The sequence below is a fragment of the Balaenoptera physalus genome (genome assembly GCF_965194825.1).
Source record: "Balaenoptera physalus genome assembly, chromosome: 12".
NCBI lineage: Eukaryota > Metazoa > Chordata > Mammalia > Artiodactyla > Balaenopteridae > Balaenoptera > Balaenoptera physalus.
The window spans coordinates 73,365,133-73,386,528 of NC_138897.1; the positions used below are offsets into that span (position 1 = coordinate 73,365,133).

The 21,396-nt window shown below is 48.1% G+C and overlaps 1 long non-coding RNA gene across 2 annotated transcripts in view; it reads left to right on the forward strand.

Moving 5' to 3' along the window:
* The window catches only part of LOC309639323, a 361,451-nt gene extending 340,997 nt beyond the window's left edge, over positions 1-20,454 (forward strand). Inside the window, exons 8-9 of one of the 2 annotated variants that reach the window (XR_014251588.1) lie at positions 4,437-8,018; positions 12,011-20,454. This is a non-coding gene — a long non-coding RNA (uncharacterized lncRNA). Of the gene's footprint in view, positions 1-4,436 lie in introns of both variants that reach the window. The other variant, XR_014251587.1, reaches the window with a different exon arrangement.
* Positions 20,455-21,396: the final 942 nt, after the last annotated feature.

Here is a 21,396-nt window from a genome sequence, read left to right on the forward strand (position 1 = left end):
TCAGAGAAAGCAATGCTGTTGAATGCGCACATGAAATGCCCAGGCCTCCATTCAATCTCCAAAAGGCTTTTTCCCAGGAGCCCTAAGGGTTCATGTGCAAATTAGCACTTGGAGATTTGCCCAAATATCCCAGAGTTCTTAAGGGGAATTTGTAGACCAGCAGCCCATCCCCAACCCCCTTGGAGAATGCTTCAATGCATCTGCCTTCAAATCCTGAATCCTCCCTCCCTCATCTCTGCTGTGTGATTTTGAACAGCTTACTTAACCTCTCTGAACCTTGGCTTCCTCATCACTAATGCAACGTCGTTATGATAATAATACCAAACTCAGGGAGATGATAGGAGAATTCAAGGAGATCATATATAAGAAAACACACACCTATGGTTCAGAAATGTTAGCCATTATTTATTCTTTTTCTTTACCTTTCCACCTCCTTCTCCTTTCACCCGTCTTTTTTATATACCTTCTTCACTCTATCCCCCATCTTATACTTCTTTCTTTTCATCCTTTTCTTTTCTCTGCTATTTATTCCCTTTTTTCTTCCTCCTCCTACTCCTTCTCTTTCTTGATCTCTTCATCCTCTCCTCCTCCAGGTAAATATCAAAATAGATTTTACCCAAGCAGGGCTAAGAACGTCAATGCCCTCAAACTATCTCCCAGTGGCCAAAGCAAGAACACGTTCTGTCCAGGTAAGCAAAACAAGAAAGTTTGGCTGAGAGACTGCTATCCAGCCTCCTGGTGGTAAGTGGGCGAAGGGCTCCTCACTCCATTTCCTGGGCACCGAGACGATGGCTGAACTGGCCTCCCTGCTGTCCACACATGCCTTCTCTTCTTCCATCAACTTGGAGCATAAATATATTACGGCCATACTGTGGAGGTATGGGGTGGGGCTTGGAGGTTCCTCTCAAAAGCCAGAAACAAAGGCATACTGCTTCTAACTTATTTCAGCAGTTTTCAGTAATGTAATTTTCAGTTCATTTGGTTATCAAAAACACACGTTTCCCCCCTTTCTTCGCACCAAAAAGGTGAAGTAGATCTGGGCCGTGCTGGAGGGTGCTACTGGTTTGGTATTCTTTTTTTTATATCCCCACTAATTTCTCCATGCTGTGGAGAATTTGTCACACGTGCAGGTCTGTTTGATTTCATTAAACAGAATATTTAAGCATAAAAATTGTTTAATCGCCTTGTGTCATTATGAGATGAATTTCATTTTGCATACATTTGCATATTTCATCAGAATTAAGGCTGCTAATATGCAAAACAGAGACAGGTTGTGGCTGAGGTGTTTATTGTAATAGCTGCAGGCTGTTCCACTTGGACAGCTTTCTAGGTGGTGGGGAAGGAGGGGGAGGGAGGACTTGGGGTGGCTCAGAACACTTCAGGAAGCCCGTGGGTCTCTGGGGCTTCTACCCTGGTGGAGCAAAGATGGGTGGGCGTGGCCTGCCTCCCTGCCCTAGGAGACTGGCCAATCAGAGTAGGCTGGGCTGAAGAGGCAGGAGGCGGCCCAGCTGTCTGCCCCAGAGGCTCCTGGGAGCTGGTGGGTACCAGGGCTGAGGTGAGGGACCAGAGCGAGGCTGGGGCCATGCTGTTGGCCCAGATGCACGCAGCCCCCGCCCAGGATAGGCACATGACATTCTGGAGGCCTCCGCAGGCTTCTCTCCTTGTTTGTGCTGCTGTTTCTTCCTCTGCTTGCATTTTTTTCTTTCCCTTTGTTTTCTCCATGGCTTTGTTTCAAGCTCTATTGAGTTTCTTCTTACCCTTTATTTCTTCCTCTTTATGTTTCCTTTGCAGGTTTCCTCCCGTGCTTCCCACCACCCCAAATGGGCTGGCATCCTTGTCTATTGTCATTTTTTCTTCCTCTGTTTCCTGCCCCCTTTGTTCCCATCCTGCTTGGCTTGTCCCTTCCGCTCCCACCTCACCTCCTCCTTCTTCCATCCTGGACCCCCTTTCTTCCCCGGCCCGACACCCTGGAGAGCATCCGCAGCAGCCAGGAGTGACTTGAGGTGAGGACCGAATTAGGCAAGGCCCCCCACCTCGTGCAGCCACCCCGCCCCTCCCTCTGAAATCCTTGATGAATCCCTGCCTTCATTTGAAGGTCAGAGATTAGATACATATCATTTTCCTCTCCAGGGCCTGCCCTGCTGGTCCCCTGGAGAGTAGGTTCATAGCCACCCCCTAGAGAGAGGGGAGGAGAATTCTGTTCTTGGTGCATAATGAGGCTGTTTCCAGGGCGTGGAGGGGTTTGATACAGAAGCTACTTTCAAAAGAAAGTAGCGTGGACGCTCCCCAACCCCTCCTGTTCTGGGCAGCTGGTGATGAGTCACACCACTCCTGCAAAGATAAGCGAGGGCCATTCATACGAGCAAAGTTGAAAGACAGCCTGAGCCAGGCACTGACTTGAAGAAACCAAGCCCCTTCTCCAGGCCTCAGTTTCCTTATCCATCTCATGAGATTCTCCCAAGACTTCCCTGGCAGTTGCAGGCAGGAGACAATTTGGAAAGGGCAGAATAGGTTTATCAAATTAACCTCAATTTATTGGGCACCTACTCTACACTGGGCACTAGGTGAACACTGATACAGCTGACGTTTGGATGGGGAAGGCAGACCCCTGGAAGAAAAGAACAAAGATAATGTCAGACAGCGATAAATGCCAGAGGAGTGGCGGTGGATGGTGACTACACCCTACCACTCCACTTCCCACTGCTCCCCTTGGCTTCTCTTGCTGGTGGCCGCTTCTCGGGTCCATTTTCTGGGCTACATCCCCACTGGCCAGTGGCCCCTCCCCTCCAGACCACCCAGAGGGACCCGCGGAGAATCACTCCTTTTTCTCAGACTCTTTGAGCATCTCCCCAGAGCTGGTAGAACAGCAGCTGCCAGGCGAACCCCCACCCCCACCCCCGCCTGGCCAGATTAGCTGCTCAGGCCTCCATTTGAGAGCTGGAGCAATTAAAGCAGAATTAATGGGCTAGTAGGCAACCACCTTCCTATCCGAGGAGGGAGCGAGCGGGGCAGGCGTGTTTTGCTGAGTCCACAAACTGAACACAATGCTCATCGACCAGGGGCAGTGGGGAGGGGATGGCTAGGCGAGCTGGTGGGAATTAGAGACATCCCTCCCTCCCCACCCCAGCCAAGTACAACTGGTTAGCCACTGGGATCTGAGCATCTCTGTGGGGGACTCCAGCTTCGCTGGTGCGGAACTTTCTGGAATAGAACTTTGCCTTGGCAGCTTTGAAATGCCCAACCCAGTCCTGTTTTGAAATTTGATTTAATTTTTAATATCTTTATTCTCTCCCCAATAGCAAAAGCAATACATTTCCTATTGATTTTTAAAAATCAAATCTTGCAAATATGTATGGCTTAGAAAGCCCTATAAAATTATACATCTGCATATAAATTAGTATCTGATGGGGTGGGGGGAATCAGCAGGAATAGACACCAAACTGTCCACAGCAGTTAGCCCCAGTGTGTGTGTGTGTGTGTGTGTGAAAGGGAGAATTGAAGGAGGCTAGATAACATGTAATATATTTGGGCACCAAGATGGATAACGTTGCTTCCTGCTATTGTTACTGTGGATTATATTGTTTTGTTTTTGTACAATAAAAATCAAACACGTTCATGGTAAAGAAAGAAATACAGAAAGATGTCAAAGACACCTGCATTCAGGCTCTTCTGCTTGCTGGCTGTGTGACCTTCTCCAAGTCATTTGCCCATGCAGGGCCTCAGTTTCTTTCCCTGTAAAATGGGTTGTAGACATAATCCTTACCTCAACCTACTGAGAGAATTGCACATAGAGAACTTCCCACAATGCCCGGTGCACAGTGAGCGCTTAACAAATGGGAGTCATTAGTACTGGTTACTCTCCACACTTCTGGCAGGGTGCCAAGCACGCAGGTTTTTAAAGGAACTTGACTTCTGGCATCAAAACCCCATAGGATGCAGGGGCCACCAACATCTCCTTCCCCTACTTCAGTGCGCCCAAGTAAGATGACATAAATAAGGTAGTTCTATTTCCAGGATACCCAAGTGTCTCAGGAAGTGTCAGAAGATTCTCAGAAAGGGTTGTTGAAAGGCGGTGCAGAACCCAGAGGGAGTACAGACAAAAGCTGAATTGCATTGACATTGACATGACCTGGGAGCCCGAAGATCTGACTTCTGGTTCCTGGTTTTGCCCCTTCCCACCTCAGGGGCTTGACTCTTTCCTTTCTCTCGCCCTCTGGGGCCTCAGTTTCCCCACCTGAGACATGGAGCAAGAACAAATAGCTAATCTAGCACCCGTGAACAGATGGAAAAATATTTTGAATTCCCATCACTTTTTTTTCTTTGAATGAACTTGTCTATCCAGTGGGCAGGGTCGGAGAGAGCCGAGGAGGGATAGCAGCGATGGGAAGGCCATCCAGCTAAGTTTCTGTGTTTGAGAATGATGCTTGGGCCCACAGAACTCTGGACAGAGGTCTGCGTTGTCGGGCATTGGACGGAGCGCCCTCTGGAAGCCGGTGGCCGGGTCTGATGCAAGCGTGCCAGGAAGTCCTGGGCCTGAAGGTAAGTGTTTGTGTAAGAAGTCAGGGCGGGGGCAGGAGGGGGGCGCAGTGATTGTACCAAGGAGGCCAGAAACCTGAGCACGTCCTGCCTGCAGTCAGACGGGGGTCACCAAACCCAGACTAAATAGTCTGGCGGGCCAGGCTCTGGGCTGTCTGGAAAATGATCCCAGGATGGAAAGAACCCGTCGGGGAGGGGCTGAGAGGGGGGCACAGTTAACAACACGGAGCCCTGTATCAGCAGCCACTCCGAGGCCACCTCCCCAAGGTGGGGCCTAACCATGAACCAGACGGAGGTTTGAATTTTTCATTTCAGTTTCCGCTTCTTAATAGGAGAGGGGGAGGGGGTGGGAGGCTGAGGGGCAGCCCGGAGCCCTCCTCTCTGCTCGCCTGCATGAGGTTCAGGGCTGCACACACCGCTCTGTTCTCAGGGCCTGGAGCCAGGTTCTCATACCTGAAGGGGTCCAAGTGCCACTGTGTGGCCTTGGGCTGGTTAATTAGCCTCTCTGTGCTTTACCAGCCCTCACTTGTCAAGCAGGCATAAGCCTGAGTGCCTATGTCGATTGAGACAGGGGGCTGAGCAAGCATATATGTGCCTTTGGGTGGGTGGGACACAGGTGCCCCCTCCAGGCAGAAACTGTCCCCTGGATTCAAACCAGCAAGTCAAGTACTTGGACCAGGTGCCCTTGGGCAGTGAACAACACGCGTAATCACACCTGGCAGTCCTGGGCAGGAGCATGAAAGGGGTAATTCCTAGTACATTACTGAGCACCTGCTCTGAGTCCGTCACCACCCTCCGTGCCCATTGACACTAGGAGATGCGTGTTCTTTCCATCTTCTTAGAGAAGAGAAAATGGAGGCTCAGAGAGGTTAAGTAACTTGCCTGAGGTCACACAGCTGGTTAATGGCAGCATCAGGATTGGAACACAGGTCTAATCCTAAAGCCCTTTCTGTAACACCTCGTAGCCTTATTACCATGAATGTTACTATTTCCCGCTAATGTTCACAGCAACACAGTTCACAAGAACCAAAGAGTAAAAACCATCCAGGTGTCCACTGATGGATAAATGGCTAAATAAAATTCGGTCTATCCATACAATGGAATATTATTCAGCCTCAGCAAGGAAGGAAATTAGGACATGTGCTACAACATGGATGAACCTTGAAGACATGATGCTGAGTGAAATAAACCGGACAAATACTGTATGAGTCCATTTATATGGGGTACCAAGAGCAGTCAAGTTCATAGAGACAGAAAGTAGAGAGGAGGTTGTCAGGGGCTGAGGGGAGGGCATAATAAAGAGTTATAATTTACTAGGTACAGAGTTTCAGCTTGGAGTGATGAAAAAGTTCTGGAGATGGATTGTGGTGATGTTGGCACAACCAAGTGAGTGTATTTAATGCCACTGAGCTGTACACTTAAAAATGGTTAAAAGGGTAAATTTTATGTTACCTCTGTTTCACCATAATTTTAAAAAGTCACTTCTTTATGGAGATATTTGGGACTCCCCACTCACCCCCCAAACAAGCCTGCTCCCACAGAGGCCCCCTGCTTCCTCTTGCCCACCCTCTGCACCCGGAAAACACGGGCTTCCCCTCTGGACCCAGAAAAGACAGTGGCCTTGCCTGCCTCCACCCCTGAGGGCCAGCCCAGCACCCGAATTCGGGAGATCATTCTGAATGAATGACACCAACTACAGGTAAACCATAATGCCTTCTGTTTAAATGTAGGTGATTAGAAAAGAGAGTTTCACTAGGGCATTTGAAAATCTGGTTCGCTGAACCACACTGGAGAAGCCCAAGGCTGAAAGCCCTGTGGTTCTCATCTGGGGAGTGAAGCACAGACCCCGCAGTTTCTTCTGAAGGTCCTGGAGAAGCCCCTTGACATCTCCTCCTGAGCTTGACTCTACGGAGCGTGAGCACAGCGACCAGGGCACGGTGACCTGACTCTGTTCCCTCAGCAGGTCTGCAAACTGAACATATATTTCTCCAATCCTTCTCAGGACTTGGAGTCCTGGCTCCACTGCCCAGCTCTCAGTGAGGTGAGCAGATGGTCACAAAAACCGGTGGTGGCCCGGTCATCCTGACGATGCCTGGGGTCCCTCCCAACACCAGCCCTTGGCTCTTGTGCCTTCCAGGCCTCAGAGCATCTCACTCTGCTCTGGGTGGTTTTGGAGCCTCCAGCAGAGCAGCGACAGGTGCAGAGGGATGGGCGATCACGAGCCCATTTCAGAGTTAGTGAAACTGAGGTCTGCACCAGACAGATGATGTGACTGCTCCTTCAACCCGTTCCCCGGAGCTGGAGAACACATTCATTCATTTTGCAAATATTTGTGAGTTCTTGCCAGGCATAGGGCTGGATGCTGCAGATATAATGAGACGGGTGGGGTGGGAGGTATCTGGCAAGGGTGTCCTACCTTTATCTGGCTCACAATACAGGGGTGGAGGAAAAAGTGCAGCAAAATCTCTCAAGTAAAATTAAACTGGAAACCGGGATAAGGGCTGTGAAAGAGAGGAAAGGGAGCTTGGAGAGCTGATATAGTAGGAACGATTGGTCTGGTCTGGGGAGGTCCTGCAAGGCGTCTCTGAGCTTCCTCAGATTAACGCTTCTGAAAATCAGGCTGAAATCTTATCACCAGGAGGGGAAAGAGAACTTTCTAGACAGAGGGAAAGCCATGTGCGAAGGCTGGCGTGTGGACCAAGCAAGGTAAGTGCAGATCACAGGAAGGTCAACATGGCCAGAGTCACGGAAGGGGCATGCGTGGTGGAGAGGGCTAGCTGTCCCCTTCCGGAAGGTCTCTGGTCCACAGCCTGGGGGCCAGAGGAGGCATGGGAGGGGCTCATCAGGGCTGAGACATGGCTGAGTTTGTGTTTTGAAAAGATCACACGTATTGCTGAGTGTGCAATGGCTGGAGGGAGCTGGCAGAGATGTGTTAAGGCTACTGCAGGCATCCAGGCGAGAGATGAGGGCTGCCGGCATCAGGAAGGCAGCGGGAAACGGTGAGGAGAAGATGACAGATTCAAGAGAGATTTTGGCAGGAAAACCTCCAGGACCTGCTGGGTGGTGCGGGGGGTAGGGGTAAGAGAGAGAAGGGTGCAGGGAAGCCCAACTGCTGTGATGGGGTCCCTGGAGGCACGGGGCGGAGTGGGGGGGTGAAGAAGCTGCAGTCACAGAAAGCTCTTGGAGGCCAGCTGGTCCGCACCTGTCATCTTACAGATGGGGAAACTGAGGTGCTTAAAAGCAACATGCCTTTTCCAAGAGAACACAGGGAGGCCGCGGCAAAGCCGGGACCAGAATTCAATTCTCGTATGACCGATGATGAGATGTCAGCTACAGTCCAGCCAGGGCAGAAACTTCATTCATTCATTCACTCAGTCAGCATTTTTTGATCCCACAGAAATGAATATATCCCAGTTCCCGCTCTCAAGGAGTCCTTGGTGAAGGAGACAGACACACAGACCTGCCATGAGAACCCTGGGTTGGTAAGGATCCAAGGGGAATTCACTACAGCTGTAAGAAGCACAGAGAAAAGAGAATTCATTCTGCTTGGGGGGTCTTGAGAGGCTTTAAGAAGGAGGTGGTTTTTGAGCTGAATCTCTTAAGTATGTGTTTGCTGGTAGTACAAAGGAAGGAAAGAAAATCAGGCATCAGGAGAGGCATGTGCAAAGGGCCAGGGGCATGAAAGTGCGTTGGGCATATTCACGAATTGAAGAAGTGTTGGTTTGAGTGGAGAGTTAAGTGCAGGGAGCAGGGCTGGCTTAGAGGCCTGGGTCAGATGGACCTTCTGTGGGAGTGGATCTCCGTTCTCTGGCAAACATTCCAGCCCTGCAGGGGATGGCTTTTGTCATTGTTAACTGGAATCCTCCTTTTGCAGGATAAAACATCAACATCCTCCAGAATACAAAAAGATGTGCTGGTCGTTAGCTTTTCCCATGTCTGACTACCACATTGCTTCATTAAACCAAGAGGCAGCTTAGGGTCACTGCAAACAACGGGGCCCTGGAGCAAGCCTACCTGGGTACAGACTCCAACTCCACGAGACCTTGGGCAAATCACTCTCTTGGTTTTCTCGTCTCTAAAATGGTGATACATCTAGGATTAGGACTAATACACGTACAGGGCTTAAAAGAGTGCCTGGTACTCGTTAGATATTAGCTATGCTTGTTGATTTCACAACAACCCTATAAGAAAGATGCTGTTATTATCATCTTATTTTAAAGGTAAGAAAGTTGAGGCTTGAAAAAGGTTCAGATGGAAGTTGGTAGAGCTGGGATTTGAAGCCAGATCCTGAGTTCTTATCTGTTGTGCTACACAATGTCTGATCTGAACCTGAAAGTCAGGGATACATGCAGGTGATTCTAGACCGGGGAATCCAATTTCAGGCTGGCAAAGGATGTACTTGGCCTTCATCAAAGCAGGGCTGGTTTTGGCAGGCCCATCCAGGGAGGCTGGGCTCGGCATCTGAGCCACGACAATTGCTTTTCCAGAAATGGAATAGCTATGGCAGGAGTATAAACTCTGGAGACAGACAGCTGTAGGTGCAGATCCTAGCTCTGACCACCTCCGGGCCGAGTGACCTTGGACGAGGCACGAACATCTCCGAGCCTCGGTTTTCCCATCTGTGAAGTGAGATGTCTGGTTAGCCCAAGTCAAAGGAAACTTCCAGCACCAGCGTAACCTCTTAAGTAATAAGTGTCCATGCAGCTAGCTCCAAAAAAGGAAATGATGTCTCCCTGGGACCCGTTGGGCTGTGCTCTGTGGCCACCTAAACTTACTGAGACTCAGTTTACTCGCCTAATAAACAGGCAGAGTAAAACCAAGTGGGGCTCTCCCTCCCTCTCAGAGTTATCGCGTGTGCAGGGAATGTGGCTTTGGAGCACTGCAGCCCGGAGCTTGATTCCTAAATCTGCCCCGAAGATGCCTTTGTGCAAGTCTGAGTCTTAGTCTTCATCTGTAAAATGGACACGATAATTCCGGTTTTACAGAATTTGATTGAAGAATTATAGGTAGCATACATTTAGCATCTCATGTAGAGTAGGCACACAGTTAATAGGAAATAATGATAATAACATCCCAGCTAATAGTCTGGGGCGACTCCTTCAGGCCGGGCACTGTGCCTTCTGAGCTTGTATCATAATTCAGATAAACCACACGAAGGTGCTTTGTAAACTGTAAAGTCCGGTGCACATATATATGGCACCAGAGGAAGGTCATTGGACGACCCCAGGACCTCCTTAGGAGCAGAGAGCCCCCATACATGGAGATTTCACAGTCACCGCAAGATGGTGGCGTGCACGCCCCCCACCCTAAAAGTTTTCTTGTGTTAGGATTTGAGACACTCCCAACTCAGCAGCGGCATCGGCCGCTCCAGCAAGGCAGCAATGAAGTGCCCATTGGGTTCTTTTCAAGTTCCAGCGGCATGTAATGACAGCCTTTTCCTCCACTCATAAACCACATATGGAATTAATAGCACCAGCATCAAACCAGACCAGGCTGGGTTTATTCACCAGAAAGAGTGAGATGTTCAGAAAGCAAGGCCAGGAGAGGCAGAGAAGGCTTTAACAAGCTTCTAGGTGGGATTTTTATTCCCCCTCCCTTTTCACTTTATTGAATCTGGTCCTTGCTGATTTGGTTACAGCCTGTGATTTTGGTTTATGATTCAATAACCCATTTGAAAGCTTGTAAATAGCACGGTTTTGCTATCTGCTCTCTCCTCCCCAAGGGGGTTGCCGCTGAGGATAGAGGGGGAGCCTGCGTGCTCTCGCAGCTGGGTGGGCAGCCATTGGAGGGGTGTTCTGAGGGCGGGACCGCTGAGCGATGTGGACCTGGGGTGGGGTCTTGACCACTAGATAAGGTGAACCCAGCCTCAAGCAACAATTGGATCCCCCAATCCAAATGAGGATTTCTGCCATCCAGACATGACCATGTCTGGGTGTTCCTGATTCTCCCCACCCCAACCAGGGCTGGGGACCCCACTGGCACAAGCCCCAGCTCACCCCTCAGGAAGCCGTGAGTGATCGCAGTAGCTATGGTTCACAGATTCTGTGTCCTCAGAGCCAGATTTCTTGAGAGGGCCATCTACACTCCCTCTGCCACTCCCCACCCCCCAACCCACTGCTAACTGGCTATCCCGCTGGTCCGAAGAGGAAGATGAGAGACACATGGCACGGGACCCCACCCCCAGACAATCCCAGTCTAGAGCAGAACCCCTGGCAACCAGCAGAGGCATGAATGAGTCCAGCCAAGATGAGTCCCAGGCAAATAACCAATCAATAAGTGATTGTTGATATAACTCACTGATTTGGGGTGGTTTGTTTCATGGCAGTAACTGACTGATACACTATCTGCTGGGGGCTTTTCAACTTTATTAACCAAATGACTAAATGAATAGATGAATGCTACAGTTCTCTAAATCGTTGGGTCCATGAGTTGGAGAGGTCTTAACGGTGGGATTCTGTGCTTCTGAGTCTCTGTGGTTTAAATTCCTGGAGTAGAAGCTGGGCACAATCCCTCCAGGGGAGCAGCATGATCCATGCAGAAAGGTCCATGCTGATCTTTGCCCCATCCCACGTTTCCATTTGACCTTGGTGAGAGCAGCCCGGTGCCAGGCACCTGAGTGTAAGGGGAAGTGGAAGCTGTGGTGTAAACAGTTGAACTGGGACACATCTTCATGACTCCTCTGCCCACAGGGAAAAGCCTAAATGCTATGGGAGGACCTCCAGGCTCTGGTTTGATCTATCTCCTGGTCTTTTCTCCTGCAGCTACACCACCATACTCCCTAAAGTGGGACACTCAATTCTGCTCAATGGTGTCCAAACACATCATGCTTTTTCATGGATCCCTGCCTTTGCTCCTACCATCTCCTCTGCCCGAAATGCCCTTCCTCCATTTAGCCCCTAATGAACTCCTACTCATACTGCAAAACCCAACCAACATAGCCCTTCTATGAAATTTTCCCCAAACTGAGCTAGAAAACTCTTCCTTGTGATACTGAAATAATTTAATGGCATGTCAGATCACACCCCATTTCCCCAGCTAGACTGTGAACTCCTCCAGAGCATGCTCAATAAAACCGAATAGGGTAGATGGGTGAGTGAGTGATCAGTGTGGGTACCTTTCCAACAAGGTAGAATGGTTCTGTGCAAATACCATGGGCACTGGAATCAACAGATCCTGGGTTCAGATGCAGAGGATTGTTACTCCATGAGACTAGGCTAATTCCATTGTTTCATGGGTCTTAGTTTTCCCAGCTATAAAATGGGACCAAGAGTGATCATGGCAGGACATACTATCTCCAGAGAAAAGGCTCCCTCCCTTCTCCCTGCCAAAGGACTCAGCCCTCCTCTTCTGGGGGGAGGGCTGCCTCTTTGGCCTTCTTCCTTGCACCTCTCGCAGGGGTGGGAGGTCTCAGGAGGATGGGAATCAGGGAGAGGCTGGAGCTCAGGGTTCTCTGAAGGTACTTTTCTCTCCCTAGGGAGTCTCCGTGAGCAGCGTGACACCATCATCATCATCTTCATCATCCGCATCAACTCCTATTTATCAGACACCAATGAGGACTTTCCGTTCATTATCTCTCAACATTCCTGCCAGGTAGAGACTCCTATTATCCCCATTTAAAAATAAAAACACTGAGCCTTGGGGAGGTGCTAGGACCTGGTGAGATGATTTCTCTCCTTCTCACTGTTCTCTTCTTGGTCTGAGGATCTTTTATCTTTGACCTTGTATCTCTGTGCAGTTAGTCGTGGGGAAACCATTGTTTGATTTGGGTCTGATCTCAGTGAGCCTATGGTTTGGGTTTCCTGGGCTCCAGACTCTGCTCCCTGGAGACCAAAGGAGAGAGAGTGGGAAGCAGGGTCCAGGAGAGCTCCTAGGGCTTGGAGTAGCCTCAGTGAGGTACTTCTGCATTTGTCAGCACTGCCTGATGTGTTCCCCCAGTTCCCCCTGTTTGACAGACATTTCTTCAGTGCCTAGTGTTTGCCAGGCTCTGTGCCAAGAGGAGGAGATGCTGAAATAAATGTCATTGTCATGCCCTCAAGAGCCTACCAGTCTGATGGCTGAGGCAGCCCTGAAGACAAGCTTCTGGAGGCCATTTATCTAAAGGCTGTAGTTAATGACACTTGGAAGTGAGAAGCCATTAAGGCATCATCTTGGTGTCAACTCCAGTCAATTGCTCATGGCCTTCTCAACGCTCAAGGGCTTGGAAAGAAAGGATGCTATGATTGATTAGCAATGTCTGCCGTGTGCACGGCTAAGAGATTTCTGCCCTGTGTGCCAATTACCTGCTACCCCTGGTTGAGCAATGCTACTTTTTGTAGGTGTGGCAGCCTACCCAGTCAGAAAGGTTGAAGGAAGCCATAAACAGGATTTTTGCAATCCTGATCTGAGCACGGTCTACATGCCTTGGAGGAAGGAAGGATTTCTGCTCCTGGGAGAGTCTAGAAGTCTTCCAGAAGTACTGACAAGTGAGCTGAGCTTGAAGGATAAGATTTCAGTATCTTATAAGTGATTCCCATTGACATATACTGAACACTTAGTGTATTCCATATATATTTCAGATGGAGAAGATGTCAGGGAGGACCTTTCAGGCAACAAGGTACAAGGGACATCTTGAATGCAGCGTAACGAGGGTGACAAGAGAAAGGAGTATGAGGAGAACAGAGCTGGGGGCAAGGGGAGCAGCTCACAAAGGTTCTGGAGTGGAGTTTGGCTTTCATCCCACATGCCCTAGGAGCAAGGGGGCACCTTGCGTTTGAGCACAATTTCTCTGCATGGAGCCACCAGCGAGGGGGCGGCTGCCGGGCTGAGATATCTTCTCCCTGAGTGTTCTCAGCCGGGAGAACAGAGCTCCTGCAGCCATGAGGACACTGCTATTTTAAGCCACCTGCCAACAGCCCACCTGCCTCCCCCCCTGCTGTCTTGACACGTGGCTCCTGGCAGCGAACCCAGTGTCCCCCCAGCAGACAGCGCTGGGCGGCTGGATGTGGATGCACACCTGGGCAGGTGACAGCTGTGGGGACCCCAAGCACCTTCCCACCCCTAGCGCCCAGCATCCTTGACCCACTAGCCTGGGGGTGGGGCTGAGGGGAACCCACATCCTGTCCCGCTCAGACAAGGCAGGCAGACCTGGGCACTAACCTCTGGTCTTACATATGTGGTAAGACATCTCTCTTCTCAGAGCCTCTGTTTTTCCTCATCTGTAAAATGGGTATAATGATGAAATAATCATGCTGCCTCACAGGATGCTGGGGGAGCTCTTCAGGCGATCAGATATGTAAGGGACCAGCACTGTGCCTGGCACATGTTAGAAGGTGAGAGCATCTATACCAACCACCAGCACGCTCCCCCCCACTTACCCTGCCTTATTCCTCCCCACCTGACATTATGTTGGATATTCATTGGACCATGACAGCAGAGACTCTGGACCCCTAGCATCTAACAGTGCCTGACACATAATAGGTGCTCATAAGTAGATCCTGAACGAAAGGAATGGTCCTTGTTACATAGTTTCACCTCTCTAAGACTTCATTTCTCATCTGTAAAGCCTTCATTCATCCATTCATTCACCCATGAGTCACTGAGCTCCTACTATGCCCCAAGCACTGTGTGAGGCTCTAAGAACCAAAACTGTGCAAACGTGAATGGCCCACAACGTCCAGACTGGGTCTGTTTTCATCCGGTTAAGGATTAAATTCCTAATTCTAAAAGTGGACAAAATTAGAGATTATTTGACCTCCAAACAGGTGGATCTGTACCCAGTCTCATCACCAGTCATAAAACAAGAGCCAGCCTTGTTGCCATGGCCTGCCATCACCAGATCTAGTTGGGGAAGAAGGGGGAATAAAGGAGTATGGTGGTCCCTAGTCCAAGCAGCATGAAGGGAGCATTTGGTGGTGGAGAGCCAGGTGTGGTCCCAGTGCCTGTGGTTCCTTGAGAAGCCTAGGTCCACCTGGCCAGTTGGGAGAAGGTCAGCAATTCCACCAGTAGGTTCCTGAACGTGTCACCCCTTGGCAGGGAGCAGTGTGTGTGTCCAGATCCTCAGAGACTGGTTGGCCCTGGCTCAGGTACCAACCTAACCCTGCCCAATTATATCTCTGAAAGCCAACTGCACTCTGCCATTGCAAATATAGCATCTGCATCCAAAATTCAACCTTGTCTGTGACAACCCATTTTTACCTATAATGGATCAGAGCTTGCTCCCTGCCACCAGCCTAGGTTCAAATCCTGGCTTTGCTCCCTAGCGACTGTGTGACCTCAGGCAAATTGCTTAACCTCTCTGTGCTTGCTTCTTCATCTGTAAAACAGGGATAATAATAGCACCTACCTTATTAGGTTATTAGGAGGAGAAAATGAGTTGATACATGTAAAGCACTTAGAATAGTACTTGGTACTGTAGACGGTGGGTAAGAATTTGCCATTTTTGATGACCATTATCATTTGAGTCATAGACTTCTGGCATTATTTAATGAAGAGCCCAGTCTGGAGATCAACGGGTATAAGTCTTTTTGCAAAAGTTGGGGCAGTGGGATGAGAGGTCCTGATTCCCAGAAGAGATTGTGCTGGAGACTCCCTCTTGGTACTTAACTCTTCACTCCCCTGTAACAGCATCAGACACCCACACCTTGGCCATGGACTCATGTGGGCAACACTTGCTTCCTCTCTTCTAGACACTGAACGTGCCCACGTAATTTTCTCTGGCTAATGCGCTATTAGCAGACATGATGCAGGCAGAGGCTGGAAATGTGCTTGCCCCTCTATGTGTTACTGACAGCTACTGAAATGTGGAGGCCATTCTTTACACAGCATTATCATGGTAATAGCTAACTGATACATCTGACAAGGCATTGCCAGCAAAGGATTCTGGTGATGATTATAAGAAAGAATGCATGCAAAGTGTTTAGTATAATGGTAGACACATAGTAAACCTTCAACTAACCTTAACTATTTTCATCACATCCTCATCATCTTCATCAGTATACCCTCTCCCCACAGCTAGAGCCAAGGTTCCCTTCCCCTAACTCGAGGTCACGTACCTTTCAAGGACCTAGCACACATCTCCACCTGCTTCCCAGCCGGCCTCTCCTTGATCTTCTGAAGAAATGAGAAAGAAGTGTTAAATTTGTTCTTGGCTACTTTTCCTTGCAACTCCCAGAGGCCCTGCTTACAAACTGAATCAGTTATCAGCTAGTTAGGCTGGCGGTCCCGGAGGTGCCGCTTGAATACAGATAGGGACCCATGCATTATTCAGTGCGAAGACTGGGAGAAATGAGCAATGCGTCCAAAGCCAGAACAGCAGTGGCAGTAAGGGAATAATTAGCGAGCTGTCACTTGTCCCTGTCACTGTTTCCTCCCTTAACACATGAGGGAAAATAAAAAAATTTAAAAAATAAATTTTTTTTAAAGGGAGAAGAAAAAAGGCAAGGAAGATCATCTTGCTTCTCGAGGCAGCTGGTAGGTTAAAATGTGACACTAAAGGAGCTTGAAGCAAGGGCTCGGGTTCAGCTCACAAAAGCCATGGCCTGAGGACCTCCCCCCAATATTTTATCGAACTCCCCTTCCTGCTTGATGATTCATGAGTGCTGCCCCAGCCTTCCAGTCAGATTTGCTGCACGTTTCCATAGCACTGGGAATTAATTTCTCCCCTCTAAGGAAGAGGTGGTGGTGCTGGGAGGGGGCAGGGGGTGGGGAGGAGACGTGAGGGGCAGAGCCACCCAGGCCTGCAAAGGTTTGAGGTGACCTTCCAGGAGGACACTGGGATGAGGTTGACGAGACCTGCGCTTGGCTCGTTTGGGGACTGTGAATTTGATTATTCATGAGTTTACGCTCACAGAAAGAAATCATTTCGTTGCGTGATTCCTCATCGTTTCTTGTGGAAGCTATTTTTATTTATCTATTAATGTCTTGTTAGAATTTCTTTTTTTTTTTTTTTGGTGGTGTGTGCCGGTTGGTTTGCCACTTGCAGTGTTGAGCCAGACGGGTAAGGGTCTGAAATGTGTTGATGGCGAGGCCAGTTTTCTCAACGACTTCCCCTGCCTTTTCCCTTGGAAGAATAGCAAAAAGGGTGGGGCGGGGGAGGGCATTGTGTCGCAAATATTTGTTTGTTTGATTCATGCCTCTGCTTCCCGTTAGAAATGAGCTGGTTACCTTTGCGTAGGATCGTTGCTTTCTGCAGTTTGGACTGTGTGAAACTCAAGAGGATGGAATGGAAATTCTTTGAATAAGTAGAGTCAGAAAGAGGTCATAGGAGGAAGCAGGGCTTGAGAAAGGGTATAAGGCTAGATGATACTGAGGGACTTTCCAAAATTAAGACCCAGTAGGAGGCAAGGTTGTGCTTGTAGGACTCCCAACTAGTAAACAAGTCACCCTTCCTCATAAAAATCTCGGCTTCCTTACTGTGTAATAAGGGTCACTCAGGGATGGAAGATTTGGTCCTGAAAGCCCAGAGAAAAATGAAATTCCTTCATGAAGCCACTACCCCAGATTTAGTAAGTCCATGGCGTGTGTACCTCTCCTCCTTTACCCAGTGCCCAGGGCAGACATTGCTAATCAATCCTAGAACACTCAACTCAGGGCAGCCATCTAAGTATCCCAGACAGCCACTTAGCATGCAATCAGAGTTACCACTGGAACTGAAGCCATGAGAACTTTTATCAACACGCCTGGTTGTGGGAAAGGGTGGATCCTTAAGGGAGGAAGGCAGAATGTCAAAAGGAATGGAGTTAAGCCTTGCTCTAAAAGATCATGAGTTCCGGATTAGAGAAACGAGAGTGTGAACCCCAGTGGGAACTTAGTAGCTGTGTGATCTCAGGCAAATTTCTCCAGGACCAGGGCCTCAGTTTTGATATCCAGGAAATGGGTATAATACTAACTCATTGAGCAGGATCCAATGAGACGCATGCCAAACACAGAGCTCTGTGCCATACGAGCTCCCTCAACCCGTCTCACCCTTTCAGACTCTAGACTCCTTGGCACACGTCATTCCTGCAGCCTGGAGCATTCCTTCTTCCCTTGCTAACACCTACCCAGGCCGAATGCCACCTCCCCCTTGGGGCTTTCAGGAGCGAACCATCTCAAGTCCATGCAGGGTAAATTACACCCCCTCCACTCACACATCCTCTCTACCATATTTTTACATTTGCTGTGCATGTTCAGAAATGAATGACCAATTTAATCTGTTCTCTCCCTTCCTTACTAGATTGGAGGTCCAGGTGATAGGTTGGGATATTTTGTCACCTCTCTGTCCCCAGCAGCCAGTGTAGAGGTTGACACCTGGAAGAGATCCAGTAAAGGTTTATGAATGAAGGAAGGAATGATTTGCTGTGTGTCTCTGGGCAACCTCAGCACCTCTCTGGGCCTAATGTCCGGCATTCAGCCCAAGCTTAGACTTAGAGGTGACCTGGCTGTGTGTAGGGGGTTCCAGAGCCCTGGGGGCACAGGCGGGGGATGCCATACTGATCAACCTCCTCGTTGGCTCTGTCACCAGCTCTCAGCGTCTCGAAGCTCATGCTGAGGAGAAAGGTGGGGACAAATTGACACAGGAGAATTATAGACCATTGGTTAAACTTTTCTTGATTTTAATTCTGCAGTTGTCTTTTAATATTTTGTAGCCGATTAATTTGCTGGGGCGGGAGGAGTAGTCTCAGATATTTTTGTGAATCCTTGAAAAGTGTTAGGAAAGAGGTCATGCATTAGAGAAGATGTGTGTGCTGTCTCCCTCTTTGTACCTTCTCTCTGTGCCTCTCCTTCTCTCTGCCTCTCTCTGTCACTGTCTCCTATTTCTGTCTTACTGTCTGTGTCTATTTGTCCATCTACACACACACACACACACACACACACACACTCTGAGACTTTAAAAGTAAATGATGTACATGACTTTGTTCCCGACACTGTCCCTTCTTGACAACTTTCTCCATCCTCCCTAAAGTGGCATACATCCATCGGGATCCTGCCTCCCCACCTTCCATCTTCCCTTCCTTCCCTTTTCTTTTCCACCCACTGGGCTCAGTAAAGGAGAGAATTCCCCCCGAGTACCAGGATCTGCTTCAGTCTTAACACGTGGCCAAAACAAACACCCTCATCAGCAGTTTGCTGCTGGATAATGGAGCCGGGGAGGGAGAAAGTGGCAGGTCCAGCAAGAGCCATCGTCAAGAGGGAAGAAGTGAGGAGCTGGCAGCTGGTAGGCCAAGAGCTTGGCTGTAACTGGCAGAGCCTCGGGACAAAGGATTCAGCAGCTGGGGAGCACAGCCCTCCCCACAGAACCTGGGGATGACCAGGGATGCGGCACAGAATTGGCTGGTTCTCCTACAGGGTATTGGTCCCTGGGGCCACCACGTCTCCCGTTCAGTTGGTATTTACCGAGAACACCCTGCTTCCTGTGGGGAACACTCTGCTTCCCCTTGTGTAGCATGACTCCATGTGGTTCCCTGATTTACTTGATCCTTTTAAATACATTTTAATAAACCTTTTTATTGAGATGTAACTTAATTATCATAAAGGGTACCAATATGAAGTGAAGAGCTCAATTAAGTTTTGCATGGGCATACCCACCACCCAGGACAAGATGTAGCCCATTTCCAGACCCCCAGGCAGCACCTTCATGTTCCTCCCTGTTAACACCTGCCCTGATATAACCACTGTCCTGACCTCTATCACTTCTCATCTGCCTCTGAATCTCGTATGAATAGATTTATCCAGTGTACACTCCTTGGTATCAAACTTTCCCCTAATGTTATGTCTTCATCTTGTTGTTTCATGAATCAGTAGTTTATACTTTTTATTGTTGAGTAGTATTCCATTGAATGAATATATCACAATTTATATCTCCATTCCACTACTGATGGGCATTTGAGTTGTCCAAATAAAGAGCTGCTATAAAATTCTATCTTGTGTCTTTGGTGGTTACAAGCATTTTTTTTCCTGTAGTTTATATATCCAGGACTGGAATTGCTGGGCCAAAGTATAGCACATGAGCATATAGCATAAATGTGTGTTTAGCTCTAGTAGGTAGTGCCATATGTTTTGTGAAGATATATATATATAGATATAGATATATAGATATAGGTATATCTATCTATCTATCTATCTATCTATCTATCTATCTATCTATCTATCTGCAGTGGCTCCAGGCATATTTTATTGCTTAGAGTGGGAATATATTTTTAAAAGTGATTCTATCTAAAATTAAGTTAAAGAAAACTATGAAGTCTATAATAGTACTGGTGACAAGGTAACAGTGGGATGTGACAAAGACCATGGAGGCAGCATGCCCAGTGGCTGATATTCAGGGGCCCCTGGAGTCCCAACTCATTTATTCAACATGATATTCAAATCATTATTCAACACATAGTTTATTGTTTTAGTTCTCTTATCTGTAAAACAGGGGCGATGAAATACCCCCTCCTGGGGTTTAGTGAGGATTAAATGAGTTGGTGGATGTAAATCCCTTAGAACAGCACAAGGCACAGAGTCAGTGCAAAATAATGTGAGCTATTATTGTGGTTGCTGCTTTTTGAACACCTACTATGTTCCAGACAATAAGAACTCTGTGGATGTCATCTCACTGAATCCATATAAGCATCCTGTGCATTTGGGGGATGGGTGCTTTGTTTTCATACCCATTTTACAAATGAGGAAACTTGAACTCAGAGAGGCTGAGTCCCCTGCCTGAGGTCACACAGCTCATTAACAGTAGAGTGATAACTCAGGTCTATGTGGTTCCAATGCCCATATTCTCCATATTACCCCTGGAAGAGAGTCACTTCTTGGTCATCAGCAAAGCAATCAACTTTTGCAATGTTTTGTCATCAGGGATTGATCACACATAATTAAAAATCCAAATATAAATCTCACTATCATGGTAGGGAATTACTTTTCCCTCATGTAAAAAAAGTCGGAAGAATGGTGTCCATGATGCCATAAGAGATCCAGGCTCTTTCTAGCTGTTGTGCTACCATCTTTAAAGTGTGACCTGCATCCTAATGCTCTCAAAATGACTGTTGGAGCTCCAGCCATCACACCCTCCATCCAGACTAGAAGAAAGGGGGAGCCTGATGATGAAGAGATAAGTGATAGCTCAGATTGCCTTCTTTACAAAGGGAGATTTTCTGGAAGATACACCCAACAACAATTTCTTCTACTTACAAGTTTTTAGAAGTTGTCACATGGCCATCCTACATGCAAGTAAGGTGGAAAAATGTAGTTTTTTAATTGGGAAAATTATTACTCATCCTCTTAAAAATAAATGTTCTCTAGATAGAACAGGTAAATAGATATGTATGGCCAACAGTATCCCAAAGTACAAATATTAACCCAGGGATCCAGGGTTCTTGTTTGATTAGGCGTAGAAAAGGATAGTAACTATAAAGTCACAATAACTCCTATGGTCCTGTGTGTGTGTATATATAATAGAGATATACAATAGATATTATATAAATATTGAATTATTATGTACCTATATTCAATTATTATTCAAAATATAAATGTTAGAGGCCAAGGGAGAAGGAGTTGCATATTGAAGATCACAGAGTAAATAAGCAGCAACCTCAGGAATTGAGTCTCTGTCTCTGGACTCCAAGTCCAGTGCTCTTTCAAGTATCCCAGGCTGTTTCTTCCCCCCCAGACTTGGTACTTTCCTTCCACTTCTATCCCAGTTTTTGACCTTGCATGCAATGTAATCATTAGTGTAGATGACCAAATAGTTCTGGTTTTCCTCTCTTCCAGAATATGCAGTGTTGCACTTTCTGCATCCCTGCACTGGGGTAAGGACATGTGAATAGTTCTGGCCAATGAACTAGGGGGAAGAATGGATGTGTATCAATTCTGGGTGATATAATAACCAATGCAAGACCTTTCACAGCTCACTTT